Source organism: Triticum dicoccoides, chromosome 4A, assembly GCF_002162155.2.
Source record: "Triticum dicoccoides isolate Atlit2015 ecotype Zavitan chromosome 4A, WEW_v2.0, whole genome shotgun sequence".
Classification (NCBI taxonomy): Eukaryota; Viridiplantae; Streptophyta; class Magnoliopsida; order Poales; family Poaceae; genus Triticum; species Triticum dicoccoides.
In genome coordinates this window covers 321,970,176-321,980,398 of record NC_041386.1, presented here as the reverse complement: position 1 = coordinate 321,980,398, position 10,223 = coordinate 321,970,176, and positions in this window count along the sequence as shown.

The window sequence follows — 10,223 nt, the reverse complement described above, 5'->3', positions numbered from 1 at the left end:
GTCTCCCTCGCGCGTAGTTGGTCGCCTTGTAGTTGAAGATGTCGATGTAGGCGAACTCACGGGAAGTAGGCGAATATGCCGTATGTCCAAAGGTGAAGATGCCTTGATAGCACTTGGTGAAGATGCCGAAGTGGGTGGTGTAGCCGTAGCTCTGTCTTGGTGGTGCTCGTCTCGCGGTCTTTTCTTGTGTTCATGAAGTTTGGACTTGGCGTGAAGTAGGGCTTGTTGGGACTTGTACGAAGGCGCTTGTGGAGCATCATCATGATGATGGTGTCGTTGTCGTCTTTGAGCTCGTAGTAGATGTCGTTCGTCGTCGTCTTGCACATGTTGCTTGGAGGTGAATTGCCCTTCATGACGAGGTGGATCACGAACGTGATGGTGGTCGCCATGGAGATGTGGACGTGGACGTCTTGCGCTTGTGTCGCTTGGGCGCTCCGAAGAGGATCGATGTGCTTGTCGCCGCCTTGAAGATGACGAAGGGGAAGTAGACTTGATCAAGGCCCAAATCTCCTCCATCATTGCATCTTGCTCCTTCTTTTGTGCGGAAAGCTGGTTGTCGATGTAGTCCCTTTTCCTCGCTTCGGGGTGACGAATGTCGATGGAGAGGTTCTCGATGCGCTCTCTCAATCTTGATTGTGCGCCTTGCATTTGTCGTTGTAGATTGAAAATTGACGCTTTGGTGATGTAGTTGCTCACGCCGTCGTTGTTGTGGAAGACCGGAGATGAAATGCCTTGCCTATCCATCACAAGATTCGAGCCAATATGAGTGGAGAAAGAGAAGAACGAATACCAAATGTACCTTGGCCGAAGTTGAAAGTGGATCAATGATCACTCCAATGTGGACAAGGAAATAGCACAATTGGTACCAATTCTTGTCGGTTTCTCACACCTACACAAGTAAGGCTTATGGTGGAGCTTGGTGAGGATAGTGGCACAAAAATTTGATGTAAAATGTTAGCAAGAGTCAATAATGTTGAAAGAGATTCACAAATTCGCAAGTGTAACAAGTAGACCAATAGCAAGATGTGGCACACGGAAACACACACACGGATAGATAAATGGGGTCGTGCAACCAAGGATGAGCACAAAATGTGGAATCCACGAAAAACGGTCGTGTTGCACAACTCAAGAGAGACGCTAGCACGATTGCTTACTAGGCGGATACGACACTTGTGCACAACCTATAAGATGCAAAATGGATAAACTTTCTATCCCAAGTATGCTATGTATGTATGGTTCCCGGTGTTTGATCCAAGATGATCGGATATGACAATCTTATGGAATGTGGTGGATGCTATGGCTATTGCTTACAAGCTTCTTTGCTCTTTCTCTTTTGCTTAAAAGCTTATTCTTTTTTATCCACTTTGCGAAATGCACAAACCAAGATAGTAATTGTGTATATGCGGGAACAAACTTGAGGCACACGAGATGATATGATACCAATATGATATGGTATGTATGCAATGTATGGTGTAGATCACTAATGTGCACAAGTAACGTTGCCGGCAATACTCAAATGGCTAGTCTCGATAGGCAAGTAACGCAAAATGGGTTAGGGGTTATCAATGCAATGGCAAGGGAATATACAATGGAGGGATACCACGATACCAAGATGATATGGAGGTTACCGTCCGCGGTGATGATGAATGGCGGTGATCTTGGTGGAGATACCAAGATGATGGAGACTCGTCCCTAAGTAGTCGAAACACCTTAGGAAACGGAAAAACCGCGAACTCAAAATCTCAAATGTCAAAATGGTGGTAGCGGGATGCGGTGGTGGTGTTGCGGAAGCTCAATAGGATTGCAGCAATGCAATGATGGGTTATGCGAGTAGGCAATGCGGAAGTGGAGGTTATGGTGGTGGACTATACACGGTGTCGGAGTTGAAAGCACGATCCCTAAGTAGCCGAAACATCTTAGGAGACACAACCCACAACACAACCAAAATTGGGTTAAGTTGGGCTGGCGGAAGTGTATAGTGGTCAAGCCTATGCGGAAGTGGTGGTGGTGGTTGATGAAGAAGCAACCGTCCCTAAGTAGCCTAGACACCTTAGGAGACTCAAATCACTCCTCAAGCAACCACTAATGCTATGGGGATCAATATGGGTTAGGTTGCGGAAGTCGGAGATGGTGTAGCGGATGATATGGTGGAGGGTCTAGGCAAACTTGCCAGATTTCAGAAAATTTGATGGAGTCAAAAGATGTTGGTGGTATTTTTGTGGGAAGGGGGATGTCAAGAGCTTCAAAACTAGCTAAAGAACGTCAAAATCGGAGTTCGGATGAATTAGTTATGGGCGAAACAAAAATTAGCCGAAGTTGATATCTACAGGTAGCGGACGTCCGGAAAAAATGGATGTCCGGTGGCCGGACGTCCGGTCGGGTCGCAAATCCGCTAATTCTGCTCGGGTTAGGGGGTTCCGGTCGTCCGGTAAGGTCGGACGTCCGGTGGTTCCTGCGGCTCCGGACGTCCAGTAAGGTGACGGTCGTCCGGTGTATCGGGTCAACTCCAGATCCGAGATTCAGGACACGATTTTAGGCGGAATTTGGGGATTTTGGGGTTAAAATTGAAGAGATTTCGTGGATGAAAGATGGGGAAACTTGGGGAGATGCTAGATCCACTCAAAACCAAGCAAATCCATGGATCAAAATCAACAAGACATCATCAAACCAACAAATCACAAAAAAATTGGGGCTATTTTTGGTGGGATTGATTACGATGAGACCTTCTCACCCGTAGCGATGCTTAAGTCTGTCTGAATCATGTTAGCAATTACCGCATTTTATGATTATGAAATTTGGCAGATGGATGTCAAAACTGCATTCCTGAATGGATTTCTGGAAGAAGAGTTGTATATGATGCAACCAGAAGGTTTTGTCGATCCAAAGGGAGCTAACAAAGTGTGCAAGCTCTAGCGGTCCATTTATGGACTGGTGCAAGCCTCTCGGAGTTGGAATAAGCGCTTTGATAGTGTGATCAAAGCATTTGGTTTTGTACAGACTTTTGGAGAAGCCTGTAGTTAAAAGAAAGTGAGTGGGAGCTCTGTAGCATTTCTGATATTATATGTGGATGACATATTATTGATTGGAAATGATATAGAATTTCTGGATAGCATAAAGGGATACTTGAATAAGAGTTTTTCAATGAAAGACCTCGGTGAAGCTGCTTACATATTGGGCATTAAGATCTATAGAGATAGATCAAGACGCTTAATTGGACTTTCACAAAGCACATACCTTGCCAAAATTTTGAAGAAGTTCAAAATGGATCAAGCAAAGAAAGGGCTCTTGCCTGTGTTACAAGGTGTGAAATTGAGTAAGACTCAATGTCCGACCACCGCAGAAGATAAAGAGAAAATGAAAGATGTTCCCTATGCTTCAGCCATAGGCTCTATCATGTATGCAATGCTGTGTACCAGACCTGATGTGTGCCTTGCTATAAGTCTAGCAGGGAGGTACCAAAGTAATCCACGAGTGGATTACTGGACAGCGGTCAAGAAACATCTTGAAGTACCTGAAAAGGAATAAGGATATGTTTCTCATATATGGAGGTGACAAAGAGCTCATCGTAAATGGTTACGTTGATGCAAGCTTTGACACTGATCCGGACGATTCTAAATGTAAACCGGATACGTGTTTACATTGAACGGTGGAGCTGTCAGTTGGTGCAGTTCTAAACAAAGCGTCGTGGCGGGATCTACATGTGAAGCGGAGTACATAGCTGCTTCGGAAGCAGCAAATGAAGGAGTCTGGATGAAGGAGTTCATATCCAATCTTGGAGTCATACCTAGTGCATCGGGTCCAATGAAAATCTTTTGTGACAATACTGGTGCAATTGCCTTGGCAAAGGAATCCAGATTTAACAAGAGAACCAAGCACATCAAGAGACGCTTCAATTCGATTCGGGATTTAGTCCAAGTGGGATACATAGAAATTTGCAAGATACATACGGATCTGAATGTTGCAGACCCGCTGACTAAGCCTCTTCCACGAGCAAAACATGATCAGCACCAAGGCTCCATGGGTGTTAGAATCATTACTGTGTAATCTACATTATTGACTCTAGTGCAAGTGGGAGACTGAAGGAAATATGCCCTAGAGGCAATAATAAAAGTTATTATTTATTTCCTTATATCATGATAAATGTTTATTATTCATGCTAGAATTATATTAACCGGAAACATAATACATGTGTGAATACATAGACAAACAAAGTGTCACTAGTATGCCTCTACTTGACTAGCTCGTTGATCGAAGATGGTTATGTTTCCTAACCATAGACATGAGTTTTCATTTCATTAACGGGATCACATCATTAGGAGAATGATGTGATTGACTTGACCCATTCCGTTAGCTTAGCACTTGATCGTTTAGTTTGTTGCTATTGCTTTCTTCATAACTTATACATGTTCCTATGACTATGAGATTATGCAACTCCTGTTTACTGGAGGAACACTTTGTGTGCTACCAAACGTCACAATGTAACTGGGTGATTATAAAGGTGCTCTACAAGTGTCTCCAAAGGTATTTGTTGGGTTGGCGTATTTCGAGATTAGGATTTGTCACTCCGATTGTCGGAGAGGTATCTCTGGGCCCTCTTGGTAATGCACATCACTCAAGCCTTGCAAGCATTGCAACTAATAAGTTAGTTGTGGGATGATGTATTACGGAACAAGTAAAGAGACTTGCCGGTAACGGGATTGAACTAGGTATTAAGATACCGACGATCAAATCTCGGGCAAGTAACATACCGATGACAAAGGGAACAACGTATGTTGTTATGCGGTCTGACCGATAAAGATCTTCATAGAATATGTAGGAGCCAATATGAGCATCCAGGTTCCGCTATTGGTTATTGACCGGAGACGTGTCTCGGTCATGTCTACATAGTTCTCAAACCCGTAGGGTCTGCACGCTTGAAGTTCAGTGACGATCGTAATTAGGGTTTTTGTGTTTTGATGTACTGAATGATGCGGAGCATCCTATGGACATCACCATGTCAAGAGTTCATTCGGCAAGTGACACGTGCGACATCTACTTCACATACATAAAGGTGAATCCTCTCCTTTACACGTGCTCACTTGACCCCTTAGAGGATGGTAGCCTACTTGACCCTCCATCGTGCATGCATAGGTATTGTCGGAGCTTCACGGATGACGAGGAGGATTGCAAGCGCCAAGGATCACCTACACCATCCGCGAGGAAAACGTGGAAGAGAAGGAAGAAGAAGCCGGGACAAGCTTCTGGAAAGCCTGGAACTTCCGGCCGCTGCCCGGAACTTCCGGCCACCGGAACCTCCTGCCATCTCGGAGCTTCCGGCCCTGCTGCACCGAAGCCGTCCGAGAGTGTGGCAAATCTCTGGATAGCCCGGACCCTGCCCTGACCTTCGCCCGGAACCTCCGGTGCCCGGACCTTCCGGCCGTCCCCGGAACTTCCGGCCCTGCCTGCGCGCAGACACTCAGGCCGAAGCCCATGTACCCTTTCGCCCCTCACTTACCCCTTCGTGGACCTAGACTATATATACTCCTCCACCTCCTCCTTTCTAGGGTTACCATTGTGATAGCTCATTTGAGAGATAGAGCTTCGCTCATCCATATCGGATCTACTCCTTGAGAGAGACTGCGGCCCCTTTTCAGAGAAGATCCACCTTGGATTCAAGACCCCTTTACGGGAAGATCCCCTTGTGGATTCAAGACCTCCTCACGGAGAAGAACCGATTACCCTATGTATCGTCCTTTGTTGGATTTGGAACGTGTATCTCTTTGTGTTCCGAGGATCTAGCACATGTGTGACTATTTCTTGTTGGTTGAGTGATTCTCTCGTGTTTCCCCTCGTGATTTCCCTCGTTTTCCCCCTCGTGTTCCTCGTGTTCTTCGCGGGATCCGCTCCTTTTGTGAAAGATCGGGCTACTAGGGTTTCTACCCTACATCATCTTGGTATCTAGAGCCACGTTGATCACGATTTCGGAGCCTCCTCTCTTCGTTTTCTAGCCTAATTTTGTTGTGTTCTTCCCCAACTTTGAAAATCCCCACCAAAAATAGCCCCAATTTTTTTTGTGATTTGTTGGTTTGACGATGTTTTGTTGATTTTGATCCATGGATTCGTTGTGTCTCAAGTGGATCTAGCATTACCCATATTTTCCCCCATTTCTATCCATGAAATCTTCCCAATTTTGACCCTGAAAATCGAGATTTTCTGCCCACATTCTCAGATCTGGAATTTAGGGTTCGTCCCGGAAGAAATTCCACGACCCCCGGAACTTCCGTCCCAGCCCCGGAACTTCCGGGCTAAGCAGAAAGTTTACCCCCAAAATCCCCAGACTCCCCGCAGTTTTTTCGCGACCCCCGGAACTTCCGGCCACCCCCCGGAACTTCCGGAGCCCGGAACTTCCGGCCCTAGGCCCGGAACTTCCGGCCTAACTAGAAACTTTCCCTGAAATTTCAGCATCAACCTCTTTCACCGTTTTGGTCACAACTTTTCGCTCCGAACTCCGATTTGAGTGTTATTTGGCTCGTTTTGAAGCTATCGGCGTGCCTGAGAACCCCACCTTGGTTTCACCACCTTTTGACCACATCAAATTTTGTGAATTTTGGCATATTTGCCTAGGGCTTCCACCACATCATCCGCTACACCACCACCGACTTCCGCAACCTAACCAATTTTGTTCCCCATCGCATATGTGGTTACTTGAGGAGTGATTTGAGTCTCCTAAGGTGTCTAGGCTACTTAGGGACAGTTGCTTCTTCATCAACCACCACCACCATAACTTCCGCATAGGCTTACCAACCATACACTTCTTCCACCCCAACCTAACCCAATTTTGTTTCTATTGTGAGTTGTGTCTCCTAAGGTGTTTCGGCTACTTAGGGACCGTGCTTCCAACTCCGACTCACATAAACCAATAACCCTCCACTTCCGCATTGCCTACTCGCATAACCCATCATTGCATTGCCGCAATCCCATTGAGCTTCGGCAACACCACCACCGCATCCCGTTACCACCATTTTGACATTTGAGATTTTGAGTTCGCGGTTTTTCCGTTTCCTAAGGTGTTTCGGCTACTTAGGGACGAGTCTCCATCATCTTGGTATCTCCATCAAGATCATCGCCACTCATCATCACCGCGGACGGTAACCTCCATATCATCTTGGTATCGTGGTATCCCTCCATTGTATATTCCCTTGCCATTGCATTGATAAACCCTAGCCCATTTTGTGTCACTTGCCTATCGAGACTAGCCATTTGAGTATTGCCGGAAACGTTACTTGTGCACATTAGTGATCATCGAGCTACACCTCCCATTGCATACATACCATACCATAGGTATCATCTTGTTATCATATCATCTCGTGTGCCTCAAGTTTGTTCCTGCATATACACAATAGCTATCTTGGTTTGTGCATTGTGCAAAAGTGGCCATAAAAAAGAAGAATAAGCTTTTAAGCAAAAGAGTGAACAAAGACCTTGTAAGCAAGTGCTAGCATCATACCACATTGCACATAAGATTGTCATGTCCGATCATCTTGGATCATAGCACTGGAACATCATATACATAGCATACTTGGGATAGAAGTTGTTGCATTTTTGTCTCCTATAGGTTGTGCACAAGTGTCGTATCCGCCTATTGAGCAATCGTGCTAGCGTCTCTCTTGAGTTGTGCAACACGAGCGTTTTCCGTGGATTTCACATTTTGTGCTCATCCTTGGTTGCATGACCCCATTTATCTATCCGTGTGTGTGTTTCCGTGTGCCACATATTGCTATTGGTCTACTTGTTTCACTTGCGAATTTGTGAATCTCTTTCAACATTATTGACTCTTGCTAACATTTTGCATTAAATTTTTTGTGCCACTATTCTCATCGAGCTCAACCATAAGCCTTATTTGTGTAGGTGTGAGAAACCGACAAGAATTGGTACCAATTGTGCTATTTCCTTGTCCATATTGGAGTGATCACTGATCCACTTTCAACTTCGGTCAAGGTACATTTGGTATTCGTTCTTATCTTTCTCCACTCATATTGGCTCGCATCTTGTGATGGATAGGCAAGGCATTTCATCTCCGGTCTTCCACAACAACGGCGGCGTGTACAACTACATCAACAACAAGCTTTCCGCACAAAAGGAGGAGCAAGATGCAATGATGGAGGAGATTCGGGCCTTGATCAAGTCTACTTCCCCTTCATCATCCTCGAGGTGGCGACATTCAAGTCACAAGTCTTCGGAGCGCAAAAATGATGCAAGCGCAAGTCGTCCTCGTCCACATCTCCATGGCAACCACCATCACTTTTGTGATCCAGCTCGTCAGGAAGGGCAAGTCACCTCCAAGCAACATGTGCACGACGACGACAAACGACATCTACATCGAGCTCAAGCACGACAACGACAACATCATCATGAAGATGCTCGAGATGCGCCTACCTACAAGTCGCAACAAGCCCTACTTCACGTCAAGTCCAAACTTCATGACCACAAGAGAAGACCGCGAGACAAGCACCACCAAGACGGAGCTACGGCAACACCAACCACTTTGGCATCTTCGCCAAGCGACTTCAAGGCATCTTCGCCTTCGGATATATGGCATCTTCGCCAACAAGCACCTCAAGACTACGCTCAAGAGAAGCTCCCCAAGCTCAAGTCCGCGACTTCCATGAGATACTACGACCTTGACATCGACCACATGATTCCTTTCTATGGGACTCAAGAACCCGAGGAGTATCTCGAGTGGGAGCGTTTGATGGACGACTACCTCAAGCTACATCAAGTCCCTCCCGAAGATCAAGTGAAGTGCGCCACAAGGAACTTCCACGACTACGTGTCCACATGGTGGCTTCACACACCTTCGGAGAGCTACGACATGAGTTGGCCCAAGACGAGGAGAGCTTTGCGGCGAGAGTTTGTGCCTCCAACCTACACTGAACAACTTCAACGCCAATTGGAGAACACCATCCAAGGATCCAAGTCCATCGACGAGTACTTCAAGGAGATGAAGATTGCCTTGCGACGAGCCGGCGTGGACGACCCCATTTCGATGAAGTTCCACTTCATGATGGGATTGCACAACTACATCTCCAAGACAATCTTCCTCGAGAACTACAAGTCCCTCGATGACAACTACATTGGTGCTCTCAAGGCGGAACAAGAACTCATGAAGGCCAAAGTTTCTCTACCCCAAGCTCACTTCGCGATGACCAAGCTCCATGAGAACGAGCATGAGGCTAGTACCACCACGATGTCCAAGCCCGACGAGCTCCAAGATGCTACTCCCAAGTTCGACGCCATCCCTCTTTGTGGCATTGATGATGCCGAGTCCTCCATGACTCTTTTTCAAGACGGTGCGGCGACGAGTACGACTACGGAGACCCTCAAGGACCAAGCTTTGAAGACGAGCGACAAGGTGGCGAGCAAGGATGATGCTTCCATCTTAGGAGGCGAGAGTGATGATGTTCCATCTTCGGCCTTCATCCACGGCGAGAGTTATGTTGTGCCATCTTCGGCCTTCATCCACGACGACGACTACGAGACGGTTGAGCATGGGATTTTCCCTTCGACCACGGCGACATGTGATGACTTGAGTGACTTGTGCCACCATATTGAGAGTGAGAGCGACTTCACCACTAGCCCCATATATGATGTTTTGCCACAATTCCCATGTGAGGAGAGCCACAACCCCCACCACTTGAGTGAGATGAGTGACTCCACCATATGTGAGTTTGAGCGCACCTATTTTGAGGGAGTGAGTGAACCACCACATAGAGAGAGTGAGATAGTTGATAGGTCATTTGAGGCCACTTTTAACACTAACGACTTGACCTCTACCTCTATTGTGTCTTCTCATTTGGTGCTAGGTCCCTCATATGATGATGCGCCGCTTCTCGACGACTTCGTCCTACCTTTGGACAAGACGATGGCCATGGTGGAATATGATGCACCCCCCACATGGTTCCATCACAATGATGATCTTGACCACCATTTGGTCTTTCCCACCTCACCTACACCACTTGAGTGGAATGAACAAGGTAACATAGGTGAAGGTGATGCTCTAGTCCCACTAGTGGACATTCATGACATTGATTGCTTGCATGATGTTGATCCCCCTATTGACATGCTTCATGCTAGTATGATTTCCCCATGCGATTATTTACCCATTTATGATGAGTATGATGATTGCCATGTGGAGTCTATTAGTTGTGATGCCATGTTACATAGGGTTTCTTGTGCTAATTCTC